The sequence below is a fragment of the Oryctolagus cuniculus genome, chromosome 8 (genome assembly GCF_964237555.1).
Source record: "Oryctolagus cuniculus chromosome 8, mOryCun1.1, whole genome shotgun sequence".
NCBI lineage: Eukaryota > Metazoa > Chordata > Mammalia > Lagomorpha > Leporidae > Oryctolagus > Oryctolagus cuniculus.
In genome coordinates, this window is record NC_091439.1 from 137,165,476 (window position 1) to 137,193,269 (window position 27,794).

Below are 27,794 nucleotides of genomic sequence, written 5' to 3' on the forward strand. Positions count from 1 at the left end.
TTCTCTGAAGGGAAGAGAGAACTTCCACTTTGCTTATGGCCTTGCCCAAATACTGATGGAGTCTATGGTCACAAAAGGCTTCTATAGCCATGGCAGCTCATGGCAAGGGCCTTGAGTGATCACTGACATCATAAATAAGAGTGTTAATTGTTAAAGGAACAACAGAATTCACTGTGCACTTATTCCCCATATAGGACCTCCATCCTTAATGAGTTATACTATGAGAATTGACTGCAAATCTTGTTCACAAACTGTACTCTATATGTTGTGTGTGGGGGGGTGCGAACTGTTGAAATCTGTGCTTAACATGGAGTTGGTCCTCTGTACATAAAATAAAACTAATAATGAACCATGATGAAGAAAGGGACGGGAGAGGAAGTAGGAGGTGGGATTGGAGTCAGGGTGGAGAGTGGGTATGTTGGAAAGAACCACTATATTCCCAAAGCTGTACCTTTGAAAAATGCTGTCATTAAATAAAAACCTAAAAAATATCTGCAGGAAAAATATTAAATAGAATAAAATATTGTTCAGTTATTTGTGTATCAAAAAAGTGTTGTTTGAGGCTACTCTTCAAATGACTGACTTTCAAAAAAGACGTTTAGTGGTGCGGGTGATGCATCCTGGACTGTGACTGTGTGAATAAAAGAAAGAGTGCCTATGGAGGCACACAGCAGCACTCTGCATGTCCCTTCCCCATGCAGTGTGTCAGAATAACAGATGGCACAGTCGGTGAAGAAAAGCAATTCAAATAAGACAGGTAAAAACCCACCTTTCTGGAGAGAAAAGGTATTTTGTATAAGGAGTTCATCTTATTTATCGCCTACCAGGACAAGTAATGTATTCAGGTTTTTCCAATCTATTCCTTTGTGATAAAACAGACTTCAAACACTCATCATAATGCTACCACTTCTCAAAGGCCCCTGAATGTAATGTATCCTTAGTGTATTTGTCAGTTAATTACATAGAATTCTGTATTTCTGATGAGCAGAATTTGCTGCATATTTCTTTACTAGGTCAACTATGGTAATTTTTCCTTTTCAAGCAATGACATAAATCTTTAAAAAATACAGCACTGTGATTTCCATATTTTTCATTTTTTATTTTTTAAAGATATGTCTATTTATTTGAAAGAATGGCAGAGAGAAGGAGAAGGAAGAGAGAGAGAGAGAGAGAGAGAGAGAGAGAGAGAGAGAATCTTTCATCTAGTGGTTTAATCCCCAGACAGAAGCAATAGCCAGACATGGTCAGTGCAAAGGCAGGAGTCAGAAACTCCATCTAGGTCTCCCATGGGTGTGGCAGGAGCTCAAACATTTGAGCCTCATATGCTGATCCGTCAGTGCATTAGCAGGGCGCTGGATTGGGAGTGAAGTACTGAAACTCAAACTGGCTCTTCAGTGAGGGTCGCTAGCATCCTATTCAGCAACTTAGCCAGCTGCGTACGAGATGAAGTCCAAGTTGCCTATACTGAGAAACTACAAGGAAACATATTTTTGGCAACCTCCTAGAAAAATGCATTCAGGTAACTGGTTGCATTTGTTATCTGACTGACATCACATGATAACAAAAACTTTGAAAAGTTATAAAAGGTAATGAAAAATCATTGCTATGTCATTGAGTTTTCAATATGGCTTATGAAGTAATAGGAACCCGGACATTAAAAATGGAACTCATATAAAATAATAATAAAAATCCCATAATAAAACAAAAAATGACCAAAACATAAATCTTATACTATTATTTTGCCAAGATGACAGCAACAATAGCTCTGATCTACATATGCTTTTGAATGAGCTTTTCCATCCCCACATCAACTTCTCTTTTCCTTGAGCTTAAGCTGACCTAAATGACTTGTTTCACTAAATAAAAATCAAATGAGAGTCTGAGACAGCTAGGGTGAAATCATGCGCTAACTTTGAATTCACACTCAGTTTTCTTGGCTCTCATACTCAGGATATACCTCAGCATCCAGCCACTGCACTGTGATAAATCCCAAACACGGAGCATCCAAGGGCAGGTTCTCCACTCAGTGCCCAAACGGAGCTCCCAGCAACCAGCATCAGTTGTAGCCAAGTGAGTGCATTACCTCCGGTGGATAAATCTGTTGAGAATTCAGATTACTGAAGTCTCCTATGCCACCTCACTGTGACTGCCTCAGAGAGAACTCTCTCCACAAGATCATGAGAAGTTTTTAGAGCTATTCATTTGGGATAATTTTTATGCAGTGACTGAAATGGAGATGTGTGTCTTATTCTGTTTCCATCCTGTGTTTGTCTCCAATTTGATTCCCTTAGGAAGAGAAGTGTTGCTGATTTGATGTCTTCATATCAAGGACTCTGAATAGCCCCTATGGAGGCCGCTTTCAGCTACATAGTATAGAAGATATGTTGTGCTCTTTCTCAGCATAGTTCTGAAATGACCAGGCAGCTCCAGATCCCTGCATTTTTAGAACACTTGGTTTTGGAGAGTCCCTTTTTGGAAGTAAGCGACCAAGTAAAGAAATGTGGCAACCTTGGAGGGCTCCCTTGCATCCCATATTGAAGTCACCAGATTCAAGTCCTAGCTTCATTTTAGATCAAGCTTCCTGCTAGCATACACCCTGTAAGGCAGTAGGAGATAGCTCAAATACTTGAAACTCAAATACTTGAAACCCAGCCACCAACATGGAAGAGCCAGACACCTGATCTAGCCCTGGCTGTTGTGGGCATTTGGGGAATAAATCAACAGATAGAAGATCCTGCTCTCATTTTCTATGGAAGAAACAAAACACTAATGCAAGGGTCAAGCTAAGATTCCTGCAAAGGAGCTACTGTGGACATTCGGTCCAATCGAGTCTTCAGATGACTTTGGCTTAGCTCTGTATTCGCCCTATGCCAGGAACTGCATAAAATACCAAACAGAAATCCTGAGCTGAACACAGTTAACTCAGAAACATGCGATAGCTGGCAGGTTTCAGCCTCTCATTCGCACAGCTATTTTTGTGGAACAAGAGAGAACTGGAGGGGCTGGCATTGTGGCACAGCAGGTTAAGCCACAGCCTGCAATGTGGCATCCTGTATAAGTACCAGTTTAAGCTGACTGCTCCGCTTCTGATCCAGCTCCCTATAATGTGCTTGGGAAAACAGCAGGAGATGGTCCAAACGCCTGGGCCCTTGCCAACCCTGTGGGAGACCTGGATGGAGTTCCAAGCTCCTGGATTCGGCTTGGCCCAGACCGGCCACTAAAGCCACCTGAGCAGTGAACCAGTGCATGAAAGATCTCTCTCTGTGTGTAAATATGCCCATTGAAATAAATAAACCTTTAAAAGAAAAAGAGAGGGGAGAGGAGAGAGGAAGGGGGGGCAAAGAGACAGAGACAGAAAGAGAGAGAGAGAGAGAACTGGGAAAAAAACACATGTACTGGAAAAGAAAAAAATGAACAGAGAATTTACAAAAATAGAAACAAAACCCTTTTAAGAATGGGAAAAGCACTCAACTCTAATAATACTAATGGAAATGCAAATTTAAAATAAAACAGGTGACTTCACCTTACAGCTCTGATAAGTAAAGAGCTTAAAATATACATTCCCATTCTTCAAATATGACGAAGCTAAATATCAGGGAGTTTGGGCCACAGGAATAACTACCACTTCCAAATCTGAAATGGCAGACACAGCCCACACATGCTGAACTACCACAGAAGCCGCTGAAGCCATAAACTGGCAGGAACACACGAATGATAATTTTTCATATTTATGGGGATATGAGTAAGAAATTCCTGCATGCTCTAGCTTTGGTGGTATCCCTCATTTCTGTAGGCTTTACCTAGAGAACCCCAGAAGGCTATCATGATGAAAAACAGAAGGTTCTCCTTAAGTCTCTGGGGAAGGAATGGGAAGACTAATTACTATGAAATGGGCTCCCTGCACTTCCCCAAACAAAGACCGACATCCCAGGGAAAAGACCTTGTCGGAGCTTTATCCAGGTTGAGAGAAAGTCCTTGAGCTGGAAGAGTGTGAAGGAATCCATCAACACAGCAAGGAAACAGATTGGAAACACTGTAGGATAAAAACCGGGAAAGCCAAACTGAAAACTCATCGGAGGAACACTTACGAATGTCAAGACACAGACCCAGTAAAGATTTAACTGGAAGGTTACAGAACACCAACTGTCCCTCTAACGAGAGCCCCATTAACAGGGCCCCATTGCAGCAACAATAGAAAGAATTGCAGAGTGTAGGCCCTCTCTGAGGGTGAGTACTCAAAGAAAAAGAATGGGAAATCTATGGCACTCACTGCTATAGCAGAAGGGACATGCAGCCTGACACCAAAAGCATCACACTGAAGACCTGCTTAAAATATTACTTATGGGGCCGGCGCTGTGGCACAGCTGGTTAACGCCCTGGCCTGAAGTGCTGACATCCTATATGTGCACCAGTTCAAAACCCAGCTGCTCCACTTCCAATCCAGCTCTCTGCTATGGCCTGGGATAGCAGTAGAAGATGGCCCAAGTCCTTGGGCTCCTGTACCTGCATGGGAAACCTGGAAGAAGCTCCTGGCTCCTGGTTTCGGATCAGTGCAGTTCCGGCCGTTGCGGCCATTTGGGGAGTGAGCCAGCGGATGGAAGACCTCTCTCTCTATCTGCCTCTCCTCTCACTGTGTAACTCTTTCAAGTAAAATAAATAAATCTTTAAAAGAATATTATTTAATACAGTAATTAGATTTCAGCAAAAAATTATAACAGATGTAAAAGACACAAGAAAGAACAGTCTGAGGAGAGAAGCAGGCATTATAGCCAGATTCATAGGACATAACCAGAACTATATGAAATTTAAATTTCAATAAAGTTAACATGTTGATGCTCTAATGGGAAAAGTCAGCAACATGTATCAATATACATGTAACGTAAGCAAAAATGTGAAAAACCTAAGAGGGCTCAAGAAGACATGATGGGAATATAAAAACAATGTACTATATTAGAATCACTGGGTTTCAGTTCCACTTCTGACTCAGTTTCCTACTAACGCTGACTCTAGGAGGCAGCAAATGATGAGTCCCTACCACCTACTTGGGAGAACGGGGTGGAGTTCCTGGCTGCCGGCTTCAGCCTGGCCGAGCACCAGCTATTGCAGGTGTTTGGGGAATTAATCAATAGATGAATGATAGCTTGCTTGCTCGCTCAGTCTCTCTCTCTCTCTCTCTCTCCCATCTTTCTCTTTCTCTTGATCTACCTTTCAAATAAATAAAAACAAGAACACTTTTTTAAAAAGCAGAAAAATAGGAGAAGAAAACAAAGAATAAAACAAAAATCTGTAAACATGGTAAATATTATTCTACAAAACCTTTAAATTGTAATAGCCTCAATAACCAGTTAGGCCAGTGCCGCAGCTTACTGGACTCATCCTCCACCTGCGGCGCCGGTACCCAGGTTCTAGTCCCAGTCAGAGTGCCGGATTCTGTCCCGGTTGCTCCTCTTCCAGTCCAGCTCTCTGCTGTGGCCCGGGAGTGCAGTGGAGGATGGCCCAAGTGCTTGGGCCCTGCACCCGCATGGGAGACCAGGAGGAAGCACCTGGCTCCTGGCTTCAGATCGGCGCAGCACACCAGCCTTGGCAGCCATTTGGGGGGTGAACCAACGGAAAGGAAGACCTTTCTCTCTGTCTCTCGCTCCCTCACTGTCTAACTCTGCCTGTCCAAAAAAAAAAAAAAAAAAAAAAAAAAAGAGACTTTAAAAGTGTATTAAAAAGAAAACCAAAATATTTGTCATCTATGATAAAGTTCCTTTAAATATAAAGACTTAAATATTTAAAAGAGAAATATTCATCATGCCAACAAAAAATATCCAGTGTAGTTTTATAATATCGCATGGTGAAGAATTCATAGCAAAGAAATTTATCAGGAAAAAATAGAGGAATTACATGATGTCAAAGTGATCAATTCTCCAAGAATCATAACAGTACTTACATTTTATATATTTAACAGCATATCCACAAAACACATAAGGCAAATAAACGGAACAGAAGTGAAAAACAGAGAAATCCACAATTATGGTTTGAGACTTCAAAATCTCCCTCTTAGTAAAGATATCGTTAAGCTGCATAACACTATCACTCTACTTGCTCTAATGACATTTATTGAGTGTTCTCTACAACAGTAGCAGAATACACACTCTTTTCAAACTCATGCAGCATTTGCCAGACAAATCATAATCTGTGCCATAAAACATAATATTTAAAAGCATCAAAATGATGAAAAGCGTGTTAACAATCCATAAGGAAATTAACCAATAAAAAAGTTAGAGAATGAAAGATTGAAGATCCACAAATATATAAAAATTAAAGAACATACGTTTTAGCCATATTGAAAATATAAAGCACTCTACCTGATGAATGTTTGCCTATTTCTTTTTCTACCAAGAAAATTATTTCATATGGAAATTCAGTTATAAGTAAGACGTTCTTGATGATAAAGTTTAAAATCATACTAAGGTTTTATCTCCATCAAGAGAGAAGTTATGGATGCTATATTTCTTCTCAGTTAGAGACATGGTACTGGAGATCAGAGAGTAGAACATTATTTTCTATTGTCTATAGAAATTGTCTACTATACTAAAATTATTAAAGTACATTTTGTCAAATTAGCCTCATTCATCAAGCAAACAGTCAATGAAATTCATATATTTTAAGAACAAACCATTTCTAATGAGTATTAATGGCAATAATAGCTGAGTCTCTCATGCTCATTTCATATGCTAAGCTTAATTGTGGCAAAAGTCATTTCTGCAAAAGCAGATAAGATTACTCTCCTTCATTCAGTAGGAAAATGTGAGGAGAGTTTGACCTCTAGTCTTAACCTCAAATACTTTGAAATTACAAAGTTTTGTTGGGAGTAAAAACATGTCAATATAAAATATTTTTTAAAAATTTCTCTGAAAATAAACAAACAAAACTTATAGTAATTGCTATGAACACACAAGATAATATAACACAAATAAAAGAAAATGCTGATAGAATGTATAATAACTTATAGTCTAGTAAAATATAAATAAAAGCAAAATTTTTCTCTCTGTTCACTAACCTTTTGTCTAAGATGAAATTACCTCCCTCTCAATTTAAAATATACTATTTTAACTGAAAAACCTCCAAAATTATACATACTTTGTAATTACACCACCTATCATAGTTATTACATCTTACACAATTTATCAAAGGCCGTAAGACTACCAGCAATAAGAAGTAAAAATCTATCAGTGAGGATTGCTTTTATTTCTTTTCTGAAACTGGACAACATTGTAATTTAATAAAAGCTGAAATTTAGAGGTTGTACATTTGTAGCAGTTCCAACAGTCAAGAAGAGAATTGTGTTGCTATGTTTGTTACAAAACAGCCCAACATATGAGGATATATGAGTATTCAGAGGTACAATAGGGACTTATGGGGATCAAACATCTCTTCACATGGAGTGACAAATATAGCCAGCTAAAGATGAGCGCTACAATTTTAGGACACCAATCTTACCATCTTGGGCTTATTATTTACAACAGACCATCATAGAATAGGACATAATTCATTCCATGTGGTATGAAGATTTCCTATCCACTGGAACCTTCGATCTGTGATTTTCAAGGAACATATCGTAACGATGGAAAGTATTGAGTAACCCTGAAGTTAATAGCACCTCTTACAGATATTAAATATGTGTGCATGTTGTCATTTTAAATATTTTTTTAAAAATAGGACCATTCTTTATTTTATATTGAGGATTATTAAAGGTAATTGAAAATGTATGATATTGTAAAAGCAATTTAGGTACATGTGGACCAATCTGGGAATTATTCAATAAATAGCAATCAACATCTTGCCAACAGAAGACAGATTAAAGAAAGAGTAGTCAATATTCCATTAGTAAGTCCATTAGAACCATATTTATATAGAGTACCTTTGTTGTCACTGTTGTTTAGGAACCTAAAATAATTAAAAATTAATTATAACAACTGAACAAATGAATAGACTCATCTACAGTAACAGAAGCTGAATAAATTAGTCACTACTTATGCCATGGCTAGAAGTTTTATGAATTGTTTATTAAAATTATACAATGATTCAGGTAATTTTGTGTTAGGTTTTCTAATATAAGTTATATTTCTGTGAAAACATAGCAGTATTAGTGCTAGTTGTAAAATATGTTTTATATAAAAGTATTAAAATTACATGATGAAAATAGTAGATATCAGCAGGTGGTTGACCTAGTGGTAAAGACACTGGTTAAGACACTCACATTCCAGATCTGAGACTCTGGGTTTACTCCCCAACTCTGCTCCAAACTCCAGCTTTCTGTTAATGTAGGCACTGGAAGACAGCAGCAATGGCTCAGTAATTCAGTCCTTACAATCCATGTGGGTTTTTTAAAAGCTTACATCTTGAAAATGCAATGTGAAGTTAAAGATGGTTTTGAATTGGAGCTGTTGAAATTCGTCTTGAAGGATAAGGTGTTGTTTACAGAAACAGTATGTTCAAAATGCAGTCAAGGGCAATGTAGAGTAAACAATTCTAGTATCACCATGATTCTGTCTTAAAATTAACTTTATAGTCATATCATTGCTCTATTGTCCCTGTGCCAAACACTCCTTTCTGCTTTCAAAAAAACAAACAAACAAACAAACAAACAAGCAAACAACAACAAAAAAACTCTTTACAAAGTTTGTTTCTTCTTCTTTGAAAGAGAAGAAAAAAATAGTCCAGAATTTCAAGAATAGGTCTAGTATATCAATCCAGGATGAGTAAATAAGAATTCTGATTTATTTTTACCTAAACTCTATTCTCTGAAAAATAAACAAACTATTTAATTTAGAAAGGAACTAAATACAATGTTCCCAAAATGTAGATATTTGAAGATTACTAAATTATGTGAAATATATTGGTCTACCAAGAAAGGTAAAATTACACACACTAGATAATCTCAGAAGAACACCATACTGCAAGTTAATGATGTGGAATTCAAGGAGCAGACATTGAGCATGGTGGTTAAGATGCACTGGTCCTATATCAGAGTGCTTGGGTTCAATTTCCAACTCCATCTCCCCACCTGCGAAGACCTTGAGACTTCACAGTTATGGTTCAGATAATCAGGTTGCCACCACACGCATGGGAGACCTGGGCTGTTTTCATGGTTCCTTGCTTTAGCCCCATCCCAATGCCAACTGTTGCAGGCTTTTGGGGAGTGAACCATCTGATGGAATGTCTGTCTGTCTGCCTGTCTCTGTCTGTCTGTCTGTCTATCTATCTATCTATCTATCCATCCATCCAACCATCCATCTGCCTTCTATTTCTATTTGTCTATATTTCCAGCTGTCTTCTTATCAAGTAAAGAAAATTGTTGTGGAGTTCAAATGTACTCAGGCATCAGAACTACTGGATTTATTGTGAAATTTTCTTTAACTCTTAGAAATATCAACATGTGAAACAAAATAACAAAACTTAATTTTAAAAAGTAATTTTGAATACCAAAAGTGTCAAAATAGATGAACCAGGAGCCAAAACGTTAAGAAAAATTTACACAAAATAAAATAAAATTGGTAATAGTTATTTGTTTACCTTTTTTGTTTCTGAAAAGTAGTGAAAATTGGCATAAACTGGTTAGACAACTCTTATCAAAAATTTGTACTCTGGGAGCAAACCTGGAAAATCCCATCATCACGGAGCCAATGCTTTAGGTTCTCCCACAAAGTTATTCAAGCTATTTTCTTGAAAAAAAATATCCACTATATTCACATGAGAAACTATGATGAAGGAGGGGGGCTGAGCTTTTACCCAATTTTGTCAGGGAATACAGCACAATGATTACATTGTGAGAACTTCCCATCATATTATCGGAAATGGCCAGAGCAATCCCTGAGCACACTGCACTACCCCATGCACACTGAGTAGTTTTGTGGAAGACAAGAGAGGCCCACAAGACGAGCAATATCCTGTGGGGGCTTCGCTGACTCCTTAGGAGCCCCCAGAGATGCAGAAATATCGGGAAGAGGTGAATGGTATTTAATAGAGGTCTGAGATGCATCAAAAGCTTACAACAGCACTAAACTGGAATTCACATAGTAATAAAATGGGATTGTACCAATCCATTCTCGGACATAAGCAGGAACAAGGATTATCATAGAGGGTGGAGGGAGGGGCAATCAATATCTCCACAAATGCCTAAAAGTAAACAAAGCATTTCAAGCAACAAGAGTAAGGAAGACAATATGACACCCTTTAAATCTTCCATGTTCATGATTAGAAGACTAACATAATCAAAATATCCATATTACCAAAAGCAATTTACAGATTCAATGTGATCCCATTCAAAATACCAATGAAATTCTGCAGATCTAGTAAAAATGATGCTAGAATTCACATGGAGACACAGGAGACCTCATATAGCTAAAGCAATCTTGTGCAACAAAAACAAAGCCAGAGGCATCACAATACTAGACCTCAAGACATACTACAGAACAGCTATAATCAAAGCAGCCTGGAATTCAAAAAACAGACATGTAGACCAATGGAACAGATTAAAAACTCTGTAAATCAATTCACACGTCTTAACCAAGTTGGCTTTGGCAAAGGAGCTAAAATCAACCCCTGGAGTAACGACAGTCTCTTCAACAAGTAGTGCTAGGAAAACTGTCTCCATGTGCAGAAGTATGAAACTAGACCCCTACCTTACACTTTACACAAAAATCCACTCAAAATGGATCAAAGGCCTAAATCTATGTCCTGAAATGATCAAATCATTAGAACACTGAAGAAACCCTGCAAGACTTTGGCATAGGCAAAGACTTCTTAGAAAAGACCCCAGAAGCACAGACAATCAAATCCAAAATTGACAAACATGACTACATCAAGCTGAGAAGCTTCCACAATGTGAAACACACAATCAGCAAAGCGAAGAGGCAGCCAACAAAATAGGAGAAAATATCTGCAAACTATGTAAGTGATAAAGAGTTAACATCCTGAATCTATACCGAGCTCAAGATATTCAACAACAATAAAACAAGCAATCCAGTTAAGAAATGGGCACTGTGGAAGACAGCATGGAGATAACTCAGAAATCTGAATACAGACCTACCATATGGTCCAGTCACCCCACTCCTGGGAATTTACCCAAACCAAAAGAAATAATTATATGAGTTATCTGTACCACCATGTTCACTGCAGCATAATTCACAATAGCCAAGACATGGAATCAACCCAGATGTCCATCAACTGATGACTGGATAAAGAAATTATTGTATATATACACTATGTAGTACTACTCAGCTGTAAAAAAAAATGAAATTCTGTCCTTTGCAACAAAATGGTCACAACTGGAATCCATTATGCTTAGTGAAATAAGCCAGTCCCCAAAACACAGGTATCATGTTTTCCCTGATCAGAGGTAATGAATAGAGTAACTGAAATATGATGTATTGTAGTGAAATGGACATTTTAATAATCAGTGATGGTCTATAGCCCTTGTCTCTTTTGTTAAGGAACGGTATATTGTTTTGTTTTGCATTCTCTTCATACTATTTGTTGCACGCTTTTACTTTAGATTAGAGTTTACAAGGATTAAATGTAGTAAAAAAATTATAAAAATTAAGAGTGGGAATAGTGGGAATATGAGGGAGCAGGATGAAGGATTGGAGTGTGGGTGGGAGGAAGAGTGGAGCGAGGGTGAGGGAAGTGCCACTATGTTCCTGTAATGGTATAAAGGAACTATTTGAAACTTCCATAATTTAATAAAATATGTACATAAAATATATAAAGAAGGAAACATTTAAAAAAATCAATACATCTTGTTTCTTGTCTATTTCCTTTTTGGATACATGATAACCCAGTCCTCAAGGCTTATAATTACCAATGTTACAAAATGAATTTTTGAAAAATTGATTGAACTACGTTGCAGTATTTTTTAAAAATTCTAAAACTCTAACCCTTTTTTTATCAATTAAAGCTAATTTGAATCAACAGACTTTCTCAATCTATAAATAACCTAGATAATGCAAGCCTTGGGTACCAGACTGATTTACAACTTTTTGTGAATTATTCCAATCTGGTCCTGATTGCCTAAAACTGATGTTCTATGCACATCTATATTTTTCCCCAAAACCGTAAGTTCTTTGAAGGAAGACCCCATGGCTTATCTATCGTCATCTCCCTGGTATCCAGCAGAGTGGCGGGCACATAACTGATTCTTGAAGAATCACACAGAAGGAATGGGCATCTTCTTTCTTGATGGAAATGAGTTTTGAGTGGATATCACTCTGCTCAATGGAACAAAGAAACAAGAAACTCCACGTGAGGCCTTGGATGAGGATTAGGGCTAAGAAAAGATTTGCATGTAAGATGTGGTGAGAAATAGAGTAAAAAAATAAGAATACATTTTCTCATTGATAATTTTTCTGAGTACTCTGACAATGTCAAACTCTCCATATTGTTAAAATCAGTTATCACTATTCTTAAAGTTTGCCAACACCGAATAAGATCTATTTCTTTAAGATGTATTTATCGGGGTCAGCACTGTTGCATAGTAGGTTAAGCTTCTGCCTGCAGCCCGGCATCCCATAGGGCACCAGTTCATCTCCTGGCTGCTCCTCTTCCAATCTGGCTCTCTGCTTATGGCTTTGGAAACAAGTAGAAGATGGCCCAACTGCTTGGGCCCCTGCACCCATGTTCTAGACCTGGAAGAAATTCCTGAATCCTGGCTGCAGATCAGCCCAGCTCCACTGTTGTAGCCATCTGGGGAGTTAACCAGCAGATGGAAGACCTCTCTCTCTCTGTCTCTCCCTGTGTCTGTAATATTTTTAAATATTTATTTATTTAGTTATAAGGCAGAGCAACAGAGAGAGAGAGACAGAATGAGAGACAGAGCTCAAGCAGACCAACAGACACAGAGACAGGTTCATTCCCCCCAGATAGCTGTAACAGCCAGATCTGGCCAAGGCCCAAGCCAGGAGCTGGGAATGCCACCCTGGTTTCCCAAATCAGTTTCAGGGCCCAAGCTCTTAAGCCATATTCTGCTGCCTTCCCAAATGATTAGCAGGAAAAAGTGGGACAGCAAGGACTAGAAATAGTACTATAAAATGGGATGGGTAAGCAGCAGTTAGCCTGCAAGACCATCATGCCAGTCCCCTTAAAAAGGTCTTATGAGTATTTAAGGGAACTACCAACTTTACCAAATATGATCCTAGCAAAGTGACCTTGTGGAAAGAAATGTTCTCTTGCAAAATCCTACTGGAAAACAGACTTAGCTAAGTGCTGGCACAATCAATTCTGGTAGGATGCTGAGGAAGAGAACTAACAATGCTAGAGGCCTCTAGTCCATCCTGAGACCATGAGGCTTGGGTCTCAAGTTCCAGATCATGCCATGGAAAGGCCAGGGCTTCTACAGTCACGCAAAATTGAGGCCCTTTACAAACACTGTGTTCCTTCGCTGATATGTTATGTATGGGCCTGTTAGCTCCTGTGCACTGCGACACATGTGATGGATAATGGACCAACACCGCAAGAGCTTGTCTTCCTTATCCATGTTTCCCCTGCAAACGCTTTAAAGACTTCTCCAGACTAGGTGTATGTCTTGAAGAGAGGATCAAATCTTGTGGGTATTGAACTATATGTTCTAAGTAATTACTGTGCTGTCTGGATCACTCTGAATTGAACCTATTCAATAGAAGTGGTTATGATGTAACTTTTTAAAGATTTATTTTATTTATTTGAAATAGAGTTACAGAGAGAGGTATAAACAGAAAGAGAGTGAGAGGTCTTTCTTCTGCTGGTTTACTCTCCAAGTGGCCACAAAGACCGGAGCTGAGCCAATCTGAAACCAGGAGCCAGGATCTTCTTCTAGGTCTCCCATGTGGGTGCAGGGGCCCAAGGACTTGGGCCAACCTCTGCCACGTTCCCGGACACATATGCAGGGAGCAGGATCAGAAGTAGAGCAGCCAAGACTGGAAATGGTACCCACATGGGACGCTGGCACTGCAGGCTGAGGCTTTAACCCACTGTGCCACAGTCCTGTACCCAACGTGAGAGTTTAAAAGTTTTCTTAAAAGTTTTACTTGAGGTCGATATTGATGTACAGTGGGTTAAGCTTCTGCCTGAGACCCAAGGATCCCATATGGATTCCCAGATGCGTTACCTTTGATCCAGCTCCCTGCTAACGCACCTGAAAAGGCAGCAACAAAGATGGCCCATGCACTTGGGACCCTACCATGTATGTGGGGGAATCAAGATAGAACTCCTGGCTCCTGGCTTCAGCCTGGCACAGACCTGGCTATTACAGCTATTTGGGGAATGAACCAGGTGATGGAACATGTCTTTCTCTCTCTCTCTCTCTCTCTCTCGCTCTCGCTCTCGCTCTCGCTCTCACTCTTGTTCTCTCTCTACCTCTTCCTTTTTCTGTTGCTATGTATTTAAATAATTTAAAAAACACTTTCAAGTAAAATTCGCAATAATCATAAGCATAATTAAGTAAAAAAATCATTTCATATTTTATGTTAACAAATATTTAATGATCTATTATATGTACGGTTTCCTCTTTATTTTCTTTACCCCTCAATAGCAACTAGTTCCAGTTCAATAAGATCATTTGACTAGAATTTTACACAGCATTTTATAGGAATTTTTATTCCAGAATTTAGATTTATGAGTTCAAAGTTGTAGTTTCAACTAGTTACAGAGCAGATTCAATGAGGTTTCTGTCTGCACTCAGAGCCATGAGCCAGGACTATCCCCACTGAGGGTTTCTTGTAGACTTAATCAAAAGAATGCAGAGAAAACTGAAAAGCAAAAATGTCTGAAGAGTGGAGTGGGCATTTATCTGAAGCACTGCGTATGAGGAACCAAGGCTCTATTTGTTTTCCTTTAAAAGTAACCCCTAAAGGGTATTTTCTGCAAGAAAATGGAGAAGGATGAATGAAAATGTGGTTCTTTACTACTACTTAAGTCTTGGTAATAAAGTGACATAATTGGATCATTGTCACACCTTAAGGCTTAACGATTATCCACATCCAAAGTGACCATGACTTTAAAGCTCAAATGCAATTATCTGCATTAGCGTTGATCTTAGCCAGGGATGCTGCCTCATCTAAATCTTGATGATTGGAATGTAGATGACTCACTTTTATGAATCACAGTTTACTCAACGTGTTTCAGCAGACTTGTTCTCCAGCATGGCGGTAATTCATCCAATAGAGAAGCATGTGGAGGAAAAGCAGATACTTCCTCAGCCCTTGGCTCTGGCTGTCTGATGGACCCAACCACATGCATTTCTATCTTACTTTAATCAATATTATTACCAGCTCACTTTCTTTTGAAATGCGTGATCTGAGAATTTGCATAAAAAATAGGAGTACTAAAAATATTAGAATTTAAATAAGTAAATGGAATTTCCGCAGACTCCACAAGGCAAATATCAAGTCTCAGAGGGTACAATGGGAAGTATCATTATTCTCTTAGATGAAACACACATCTCTTCCCTTTTATAAGTAAAGAAAGCATTATGCAATTAACACACTGATTGGGGATCCTGTACCACTCACATTGCTGTTACCAAACTGCCAGCTTGAAAGGAGAGAAATGTATTTGAGAATGTCACAGATAAACATGAGTGTTCATATACCCTTTCCCATCAGGAAGCAAGTGCAAGTTCAGGGAGATAACACCTGTGTGAGTATGCACTCTCCTACCATGAGGATACGTGAGCGATGACTTCACTACTCACGGTCTGCCAGCACTGTATGGCATCAAACACCTAGTGAGCAATACTAAAACTGCTGGCCTCATGTCTTCACCCTCACCTCCCTGATGATTGGTCGCTTAAAACTCTGCATTTCATTCATTAACCATTTAAATATCTCTTTCTAACACGTTTATTCATATCCTTTGCCAATTTTTTATTGGAATGCTTGCTTTTTTCTTTTAAATTCTTAGAAGTATATTTAGAAATATTAGACCTTTACCGTACATTTATAACTCAAATGTTTTCATTGTTAAATAATAATGCTTACTTGCATAGTCAAAATTTTTAAACTTCAAGACATGAACTATGAGAATACACCTGGCATCTTGCATCCCATCTTAGCTCGCAGCTTTCTTTTGAAACTATGACACTGTTCTTCGCATCTCAGAACACGGCCTTGCTCATTCCTTACACATTTGTCTTGGAGTAGAATTTAAATTAATTCTCACAAATACACTCTTTGGGACAGTGTAAACAAATTCTGTGTGCACACAGAGGTCAGAACTTGCTATTGTTTCATTTTATTTGCTTTAATCTATCTGGAGCACACAAAGTAAACACATCCTTTCCGAAGGCCTTGAGTCATTCATTCCCTTGGTGCCTGCCGGCCTTTTCCAAGGGGGTGTGTATATGATGGATATGTACTGTTTTTCCTTACAATGTTCAACCGCCCTGATAATTATTTTATCTTTATAAAAATATAAAACCTGGGATTTATTGAAGATAATTTAAAAGCAATAGTGCCACGAAGCAAGCATTTGGTCTGGTGCTTAAAATTCTAGTTAGGACACCTGCATTTTGGTTGCCTAGGTTCCATACATAGCCCTGACTCCTGACAGCCCCGGAGGCAGCGCTGAAGGCTTCAGCAATCATGTTCCTGTTACCACGTGGGAGACCTGAATTCAGTTCTTGGCTCCCAGCTCTGGCCCCAGCCCAGCCTTAGGCTACTGCAAATATGTAGAGTTAAATAGTAGATAACAGCTTCATTTCCTTTCTCTCTCTCCCTCTTTTTCTTTTTCTCTCTTTTCCTCTAAAAAAAAAAAAAAAAAAAAAAAAAAAACCAGTAATTCCAGTTGCCTGATAGATAAAATGGTAAAAGAATAATGTGAGGCTTTATTTATTAAACCCAGTCCTCATATGCTCAAAATTACATATGATGTGACATCTACATGTAAACACCAAAGACTATACGTGTAAATTAAACATCTCTTCCAAGGGAGGTTACGCGGAACGATTTTGTGACAATGGTGTATCTATCACATCACTGAATAATTTGGACTTATTTTCAGAGACATGAGAACATCGATGTTGTAGTCACACCTTATGTTTTCACACTGACGTGTGCATCAAAGGTTGTTTCCTTCCTATTCACCAGACAACTCTAAGCGCCTGTTTTCACTATTGCCTAAATTTACTACCTCCATTGAAATAGTTTTGGTAACATGTGTCTGTTGGTGGTATTCAGCAAGCCCATTACAGATTGAAACACTTTTATTTTTCATGTTTAAACATCCCATGCACTATTTAGTGTAATGTGCTACTCAGCAAATGCTGAATAAATACTTTCTAAATTCTAAGTTGTTCAAGCTGTGAATGCAATTCTCACAGACTAATTCAAAAACGTTTAAACTAATGGCAGCATTATTGGAGGGAAGGCCTCGCTGCCACGCTGACTAGCTTGGCATGGGAAGCATCCATTTAGATGTCTAGATTCCAGCATCTATATTGGAACCAGAAAGAAGTTTTATTACCCTGACACGATTTTGGCAAAAATCAATGCAAAAGGAGTCCACTCCAGCGGATGAGCCATGGCAGTCAGAGGCAGGGATGCAATAATATCCCAATTCAAGCAAATATTGTGAATTAGGATCTTTGACAGTAGTCAAGGGTATGGCATAGACCAGTCTCTGAAGAAAACAAAAGGCTTTAGAAGAGCTAAAAACAGTGTTTGACCAAGCACATTGGGAAGTTCCATAGCCGTTAATAAAACTGGCTTCAGACACGAAGGCACGCACTCAGGCACACTGTGCAGTGGAAGACGAGCATTATTTCAGATCAATCCATTTACAGCCACTCCTCAACATATCACACTCTAACAATAATAACCAATGGAAAGTAAGTCAAGAATGCATTTAATACGCCTAACCTATGGCATGTGATAACTTAGCCTTCTTTACACATGTTCAGAGAACATGCTGGTATTTGTGCCTAATTTATTTAATACAGGGCTAGAGAAACATGTAATGGAATAATTTGTTACCATTTTCTGTGAATCAAATTGGAATATCATTATGTTCTTATATTGTATATACAAATCACATTGAATCTGTGAAAAACTAATTAAAATTAATTTAATAAATAGGCAGCATATCTCTAGCTCCAGTCTTTATGCTAACTAGACAGTGTTATGAAAATTTATATTTTTCTTAAGTGCAGAGCTATCAGGTCTATTACTTTAAAAATACAGGTTTTGCTGTAAAAGGACCCTGCAGGGTGGGTGTTTGGTGCAGCAGTTAAGTATCCTGAATTGCAGTATGATTTGAGTCCCAGCTCCTGCACTTCCAAACCAGCTTTTTCCCAGTTCACACTCTGGGAGGTGGCAGATGACGACTCAAGTACGTGAGCCTCTGCCAGCAGCACAGGAGACCTGGACTGTCTAGAACTCCTGGCTTCAGCCTGCCCAAGTCCTCAGCTGTTGCAAGCATTTGAGGGGTGAGTGAGTGGATGAAACATCTCTGTCTCTCTAGTTCTCTGTTTCTCTTCCTTTGAAATAACATGAAAATAAATAAATCATTTTTAAAAGAGATGATGGAGAATATAGTTTAAATCATAAATGAGTCTGTTAGTTTGTCATATTTACTATTTATTTCAAGTTTCAAAACCCAATCATATTCATTTGGTGGTTTGAAATTTGTCAATAACTTTGGGATTTTGAAATGAATGCATCGCTTCTCTGTATAAAGAACTTGGAATCAATCTCTAAAACCTGGAGAAAAGTTCTGTTTCACATTGAAGTATAGAATGAGCCACTGATTATACTTTATTTGTAAGATTTATTTACTTGAAAGTCAGCATTACACAGAGAGAAGAGAGAGAGTGAGAGAGAGAGGTCTTTCATTTGCTGGTTCACTCTCCAGTTGGCTGCAATGGCTGGAGCTGTGCTGATGCAAAGCCAGGAGCAAGGAGCCTTCTCCAGGTTTCCCACGCAGGTGCAGGGGCCCAAGGAGTTGGGTCATCTTCTACTGCTTTCCCAGGCCGCAGCAGAGAGTTGGATTGGAAGTGGAGCAGCCGGGACTTGAACCGGCGCCCATATGGGATGCCAGCACTGCAGGCAGTGGCTTTACCTGATACACCACAGTGCTGGCCCCGTGGTTACACTTTTTTCAAGAGTAATGCCCATGAATGGGCACAGAAGGGAACATCTTCTTCCTTAGCGGCATCAGGAAAGTCAGCCCGGACACCATATTTTGTAAGGCATCACTGTCAAATTACCCCACACTCTTCCTATTTTAGACAGAGATGTTTAAGTGAAGTGGGAGCTCAAAAAGCTGAATGAGTAACTGGAAAGGGAAGCTAATCTTATTAACAGGCTAAGAGCTGCCAAAGCCAAGGGGAGGGAGAGTTTGCAGTCTTGCTTTGCTTTGTTTTGTGTTCTCCTTGTAGTTTAGAAGGGAACACCAGATATCCCTTCTCAAATACTTAGGCTTCAGTACAGCATTGTTCGCTGTGAGCACAATGTTTATAGTAGGCGCCCACAACTCGCCCACTCTGCCCGTCTGAATCTCATCGGGGGACAGAAACTCCACCTTTGCTCTTATGCTGAGCATCTGGAGTCTACCATACTTTCCGCTACTTTATGTGTAAACATTTTTAGATATTTCATATAAATGAAGTCATGTAATAAATGTTCTTGTTTAACTGGCTTATCACAGTGTGCAAAAGTTTCTCAGAGTTGAGCTTTGTTGTTGTGTATGGCTGAAACGTTGCACTTTATATAGGTGCCCTATTTTGGACAGGCAGAGTGGACAGTGAGAGAGAGACAGAGAGAAAGGTCTTCCTTTGCTGTTGGTTCACCCTCCAATGGCTGCTGTGGCCGGCGCACCGTGCTGATCCGATGGCAGGAGCCAGGTTCTTCTCCTGGTCTCCCATGGGGTGCAGGGCCCAAACACTTGGGCCATCCTCCACTGCACTCCCGGGCCACAGCAGAGAGCTGGCCTGGAAGAGGGGCAACCTGGACAGAATCCGGCACCCCGACCAGGACTAGAACCCGGTGTGCCGGCGCCGCAAGGCAGAGGATTAGCCTATTGAGCCGTGGCGCCGGCCCGCCCTATTTTCTTTATCCATTTTTCCATCAATAGGCATTTAGGTCATTTGCATATCTTGACTATTCAGATAATGCTGCAAGTTATGTGGTGGTGTATATGCCTATCTAACATCCTGATTTTAATTCTTTTGGATTAATACACAGAAATGGGAATAGATACATCTATTTTTCTTCTTGGAGGATCCTCTATATTCTTTCCCACAGAGGTTGCATCATGTGATAGTCCCAACAATGGGATTGCAAATGGTCCATATCTTCACCGACACTTAGCATATTTTAAGGTAATGGCCATCAACATAGGTGTGAGAAGAGATGTAACTGCGATTTTTATTTGCATTTCCCTGTGGTCAGTGGTGCTGAGTTCTCTTTCGTATACCTACTGACCATCTGTGCATCTGTATGCTCTTTCAAGTCCTTTGCCAATTTTGTGATTGGATTTTTTGAAATGTTGAGTTTTAGGAGTTCCTGGTATATTAGAATATCACCCCAGCAGACATATAGTTTATGAACATTTTTCCCCATTCTTTAGAAAGCCTTTTTTGTTACTGGTTTCCTTTGTTTTACAGAGGCTGTTTAGTTTGTTGTGGTCCTGGTAGCATGCTTAATTTCCATTGCCTGGGCTTTAGATGCTACATCCTCTAAAGCACTGTCAAGATCAATATTGTGAGGATTTCCCCTTACGTTTTCTTCTAGCATGTGGCAAAGTCAGACATTTAAGTCTTTTTGTGTATGGTATCCGATAAGGGTCCAATACCGTTCTTTTGCATGTGTCTATCCATGAAGAAACACTGTGGAAGAGATTATCCACTCTCCATCGCATTCTTGGCAACCCCAGGGAGTGTCAGTTGACCACGTATGAACTGGAATTTTTTCTGGGGGTTCTAATCTGTTTCCTTGCTCAATATCCCTGCCCTCATGTCAGTATCATGCTTCTTTGAATATAGCCATTTTGTGACATATTGTGAAGACAGAAAGTGTGATGCCTCCAATTTTGTTCTTAATGATCAAGATTGTTTTGACTATTTGGAGTCTCTCTTGGTCCTATATGAATTTTAGGGTTCTTTCTTAAATATTCTTAAAGAGTACCATGGGGACTTCGATATTGGTTGTATTGAATATGTAAGTCATTTGGATAGCATAGGCATTTTAACAGCAGTATCTTCCAATCCATGAATATGAAATCCAATTCTATTGTTCAATTATGGGATCCGAGACTTTTCCAATTAACCCACAGAAGACAGTGACAGATACAAGTGCAAGAGGATTGATGGTTTTATTGCCAGGAGCTGGGGCTCCCACCACACATACAACGTAGTGCAGTGCAGGGTGTGAAGCCCCGCCTCTCTCCTTCTGAGCGTTTTTAACCACTTGAGTAAACAAGTATATTCGTCATTACGCACATATGCTAGTTCCTTATTCTTTATATGTCAATTACCTAAATTTGAGCATTTTATTGGTGCATCCCAGAAGTCCGGGACTACGTGTCCCAGAAGGAAGTGGTCACACAAGGAAGTAGGAGACCATTAATTTCAGGAAGTATTTACTAAGTTTCGATTTCTAAGAACTGGGCCTTCCTGTCTTAGAGTTTGTGAAGCCTTTCATGGAGGTACCATTATGCACCCGCCTTTTCTCACACTGGGCATCCCGCATCAAGTCATTGAGCAAGCAGCACAGTTATCGAAGCAAAAAAGCAACTGATATTCAGCATCCGCTAATTCTAGACATATATATGTATTTATATATATGTATATGTATTCATTTTAACACTATCTATTTCTGCCTTCTCAAATTTTTCATAAATATTTGGTAGTGGGCCGGTGCACCAGCTCACTTGGCTAATCCTCAACCTGCAGCGCTGGCACCCCGGGTTCTAGTCCCAGTTGGGGCGCCAGATTCAGTCCCAGTTGTGCCTCTTCCAGGCCAGCTCTCTGCTGTGGCCCAGGAAGGCAGTGGAGGATGGCCCAGGTCCTTGGGCCCTGCACCTGCATGGGAGACCAGGAGGAAGCACCTGGCTCCTGGCTTCGAATTGGTGCAGTGTGCTGGCTTTAGCAGCCATCTGGGGGGGGGGGGGTGAATCAATGGAAGGGAGACCTTTCTCTCTGTCTCTCTCTCTCTCACTGTCTAAATCTGCCTGTCAAAAAAAAAAATATATATATATATTAGTTAGTGTACAGACTTTTACCTTCTTGGTCAAGTCAACTTTAAATATTTTATACTGCTTGAGGCTATTTTGTTTTTTTATTTCACTTATTTAAATCTTCTGAAAAGCAGAGAAAAAGAGAGAAGAGAGACACACAGTGAGATATAGAAACGGAAGAAGTGGCATTGCAGCATTCTGGTCTGGGTCAGGCCAGACAGGAGCCCAGAACTCAGTCTAAGTTTCTCACATGTGTGGCAGGGATCCAAGTACTAAACCTTTACCTGCTGCCTCCCAAGGTACACACACACAGGAGGCTGGACCAGAAGTGGAGTGTCCAGGACTCCCACAACCAGACACTATGTTATGGGATGTGGATATCCCAAGAGACAATATAACTAGTAGGCAGGAAGACCTCAGTGTTATTTTAAATGGTAGTATTTTCTTAATTTCATTTTCAGATATATTAGTATATAGTATATATATATACAGTATAAAGTATATATATAACATATATATTAGTATATAGAAATGCAATTGATTTTTATGTTGATTTTATACCCTACAATTTACTGAATTTGTATATTGGTTAAAATATATTTGGACAGAGTCTTGAGGGTGATATGTGTATATATATATATATATAACATATATATATATATATATATATATATATATATATAAGTTAATATCATCTGGGCCGGCACCGCAGCTGACTAGGCTAATCCTCCACCTGCGGCGCTGGCACACCGGGTCCTAATCCCAGTTAGGGCGCTGGACTCTGTCTCAGTTGCTCCTCTTCCAGGCCAGCTCTCTGCTGTGGCCCGGGAGTGCAGTGGAGGATGGCCCAAGTGCTTGGGCCCTGTACCCGCATGGGAGACCAGGAGAAGCACCTGGCTCCGGCCATCAGATCAGTGTAGCGGCCATTTATGAGGGTGAATCAACTGAAAAAGGAAGACCTTTCTCTCTGTATCTATCACTGTCCAACTCTGCCTGTCAAAAAAAAAAAAAAAAAAAAGATAATATCATCTGCACACAGACCCTTTACTTCCTTTTTTTTTTTTTTTAATTTGGATAACTTTTTCTTGTATTCTCACCAAATGCCTGTGGCTATAACATCCATTATGATGTTGAACCGAAGTGGAAAATCTATGCCTTGTTCTGCATCTTGAGGAAAATGTTCATTTTTCATCATTGAATATGGTGTTAGCTATGGACTTTCATGTATGATCTTTGTTGTGTAGAGGTGATTTCCCTTTTGTTCGAGCTTTTTATCATGAAAGGGTATTGAATTTTGTTAAATGCTTTTTCTGGTGTCTATTGAGATGGTCATGTGGATTTTATTCTTTATTCTCTTAATGTAGTGTATCCCATTAAGAGATTTTTGCATGTAGAAGAATATTTAAATCTCAGGAATAAATCCCACTTGGTCATGGTGTATGATTCTTTTCATATGGTTCTGAATTAAATTTCCTAGTTCTCAAGGATTTTTACAATTCTATATGTGAAGGACATAAGCCTTGTGGGTTTTTTTTTTTTTTTCGTAGTTTTATTATCAAGCTTTGATATCAGGGAGATGTTGGCCTCCCAAAATGAGTTTGGAGGTTTTCCCTGCCTTTCAGTTTTTGGAAAAGTTTGGGAAACATCTGCATTAATTCCTCCTTTTGTTCTCTGATATGTGAGATATGAGGATACTTCATAAAAAAATGCAACTGAAAGATTTTGGTGAAAAACAAAATTGAATCATGTACAGGTCTTTCATAATCTGCATTTCAATGAAAATTCAAATATTCCTAATATATATGCACATTGATACCTACACATATATATGGATATTTATAATAATTATATCTGTGTGATGAACTAATATTTTATCATTTTATATTGACCTTCTTTGTGTCCTGTGACAGATTTAGGTTTAGAATCTATTTTCTCTGATTTAAGGATAACCATCCCTGTTCTCCTTTTTAATCATTTGTATGGGTTATCTTTTTAAACCTTTCACTTTCAACTTATTAATGCCCTTAAACCTAGGGTGAGTTTCTTATAGACAGTGTATGGCTTGGAATTTGAGTTTTTTAGAGCTATCCATCCTTTTTGGGGTTTTTGGAGGGAATTTAGATCATTAAGTGATTACTGATAGAGAAGAATTTACTATCTGCATTGTGTTTATTGCTTTATATTTTACAGTTCTTTTGTCTGTTTCTTCTCTTGTATTCCTGTGTGTTTTGTGATGTTTTTAGTGATATGCTTTGATTTATATCTTTTAGTTTCATGTTTCTCATAGTAGTAATGGCATAATTCACATGTATATTACTGTGTGTCCATTTATATATTTAATCATTATAGATATTTTAATACCTAGTTTTTAAGCATTTTTCAAATATGTATTTATTTCAAAGGCAGTTACCAAGAGAAGGAGGGAGAGGAAGGGAGAGAAGCAGAGTGTTCTATCCACGGGTTCACTCCCCCGACATGGCTGCAATGCCTGGGTCTTGACCAGGCTGAAACCCAGAGCCTGGGTCTCCCACGTGGGTTGCAGGGGACCAAGAATTGATCCACCTTCCACTGCTCTCCCAGATACATCAGCAGGGAGCTGGATTGAAAGTGGAGCAGCGGGACTCCAACTGGTGCCTGTATGTGATGCCAGCATTTCAGGCAGTGGTTTAATCCGCTATCCCATAATGCAAGCCCCTGTCTTTTAACTTTTTAAATCTATTCATTTGAGATGTGGAGAAACTGAAAAAGTAGACAGACAGAGCTCCTCCCCACCAGTCCACTCAGGGCTGGGTCCAGGGACGGGGTTGGGACCCAGACATTCAGTCCAACATATGGGTGGAAGAGACTCAGCCACTTGAGCTAGCACTCGCCGCTTTGCAGAGTCTGCATTGGCAGGAAGCTCAAGTCAGAATCCAGAGATGGAAATCAAACCCTGGCATTCTGATAGGAGATACGGGCTTCTTAACAGGTGTCACAGCCACCAGACAAAATGTCCAGCCCTGTATTGTTCACACTATAATTAAAAGTGATTTACCCTCCACTGTTACATCATTAACTGGATTTTTCTAGATATATAAGTGTGTTTTTCTAGATATATCAGTGTATTTATCTAGATAAATACTTTTTTTTTTTTTTTTGGTGGACAGAGAGAGAGACAGAGAGAAAGGTCTTCCTTTTACCGTTGGTTCACCCTCCAATGGCCACTAAGGCCAGCGCGGGCTGCCGCACCATGCTGATTCCAAGCCAGGTGCCAGGTGCTTCTCCTGGTCTCCCATGGGGTGCAGGGCCCAAGCACTTGGGCCATCCTCCACTGCACTCCCAGACCACAGCAGAGAACTGGACTGGAAGAGGGGCAACCGGGACAGAATCCAGTGTCCCAACCAGGACTAGAACCCAGGGTGCCGGTGCCACAGGTGGAGGATTAGCCTATTGAGCCACAATGCTGGCCCTAGATAAGTACCTTTAACAGTAGTTTTTACTTTTATATGTCATCAGGTTGTGTTTACTGGCTTTTCATTTCAACCTGAAAGACTTTTTTGCATTTCTTAGACGGCAAGTACAGTGATAATGAATTTCCACAATTTCTACTGGAGAAAATCTTTATATCTTCTTCATTTTCAAATGATGGTTTCACCATATAAAGCACTGTTGATTGGAAGAACTGGAAGAGTTTATTTTTCTTTAAGAAATTTGAAAACATTATACCTAATAGGCAAAGTCTCTGCTGAGAAATCCACTAAAGCTTTTATGGTGTCAGCTTTGTAAGTGATGAGCCATTATTCTCATGATGATTTCAAAATTCACTCTGTTCTTGATATTGATAATTTGATTATAACATGTCTCATCATGCTCGTCATTGGATTTGTGCTATAAACTGTGAGTTTACAATACATTCCTCTATGCTTCAGTAATTTGTATACCCATTTCACTGTCCAGATTTGTATCATTATTAGTTTAAATAATCTTTCCCCTTTTTCTCTCTCATCTTTTAATGCATATATAATTTCACATGATGATGTCCATAAATCCTTTAAGATTTTTTGACTCTTATTCCACCTTCTTAATGTTAGCTCCTCCATATGGGCAATTTCTTTTTTATTAAATGTCATTTCAATGTAATTACAGAAATACACTCATATTGGTTAATAGAACACAATTTAAGTTTAACTTATCCTACAATTTTGACCAAAAACCTGGTATACAATTTAAGGGTTTTTTTTTGAAGGATTTTCAATCTAGTTTATTTTTATCTGTTACAAATGTATAAAAGACCTTCCATCAAATGCTGTATAAGAAGGCAGCAAAAACCTGAAAAAATTTACTTTTGGTTTGCCTCAGAGAAGTAACAGCTATTACACAGCAGACGTTTATAAAATCGATACAATGAAGCATCCTTGTAAAGCCAGTTTATGAAGTTCCATAAGCAATCAGGAAGGGGAAGTGTAAGAGCCTATGTACACATATGGGACCATAAGAACTCTGTGAATTAGGTAATACTGCCTGTAGATTGCGAACTTACAGAGATACTTTTTAAAATCTGAATACTGTCAGTTCCTTTCATCTGCCAAGGCTAACAAAGAAACCCAGCGCACCAGCTGTAAGTTTTATGATTTATGCATGTAGTAAGTTTCCTCCCAGGGCTTCAGTGCTGAGGCGATGACACACTACAGGCAAGGCTTTGCTTCTATCATCAGCATTCACAGATGGCATGTGATGAGGTCTACTGGGTTAACAACTGCATCAACACTGATACAAACCACTCTCCAGAGTTATTAAGCACAAGACTTCAGAAGTGACTCTAAAGAATGCAATGGCAGCTGGCGCTGCGGCTCACTAGGCTAATCCTCCACCTTGCGGCGCCGGCACACCGGGTTCTAGTCCCGGTCGGGGCGCCGGATTCTGTCCTGGTTGCCCCTCTTCCAGGCCAGCTCTCTGCTGTGGCCCGGGAGTGCAGTGGAGGATGGCCCGGGTGCTTGGGCCCTGCACCCCATGGGAGACCAGGAGAAGCACCTGGCTCCTGCCATCGGATCAGCGTGGTGCGCTGGCCGTGGCGGCCATTGGAGGGTGAACCAAGGGCAAAGGAAGACCTTTCTCTCTGTCTCTCTCTCTCTGTCCACTCTGCCTGTCAAAAAATAAAAAAAAATTAAAAAAAAATAAAATAAATGCAATGGCTTTCAAAGACTAGAGCAAAATAGAAAGCCATGATAGAAGCCTCACCAAAACAATACAATGCAGGTCCTTGTGAATTAGACCTCAACAAAAAAAATGAGCAGTTCTGAAAGAAAAGGAGAAAAAGTGTAACTTAAAATATTTAGAAAACTCAATGTGAAGATAGGTTCAAAGGTAATTAAAACAGATACATTTTAATATGACTACCTAGAATTAGGCTTACAATGTATTGTAATATTTCAAGTTTATAGCTAGTTACTAAACACCAGTTTACAAAGATCAAGTTCTTTCTGTGTTCCCTTATCAAAAGGGAAAATTCTAGCCTCATTCTACAGATACAACAAGCTCAGAGGCCAGCTGCCTGAATCAGTTCTTGCTGCCTGATCACATTACCTCTTGAACTTTTCAATTCAGTTATTCTGTTCTTCAAG

At 39.4% G+C, this 27,794-nt stretch overlaps 1 long non-coding RNA gene across 1 annotated transcript in view; it reads right to left on the reverse strand.

Moving 5' to 3' along the window:
• Window positions 1-5,773: 5,773 nt before the first annotated feature.
• LOC127487145 (uncharacterized) overlaps window positions 5,774-27,794 on the reverse strand; it is a 32,847-nt gene continuing 10,826 nt past the window's right edge. The window contains exons 2-3 of the long non-coding RNA XR_007913680.2: window positions 8,249-8,319; window positions 5,774-7,935 (exon numbers count right to left, since the gene is read on the reverse strand). This is a non-coding gene — a long non-coding RNA (uncharacterized lncRNA). The remainder of the gene's footprint in view (window positions 7,936-8,248; window positions 8,320-27,794) is intronic.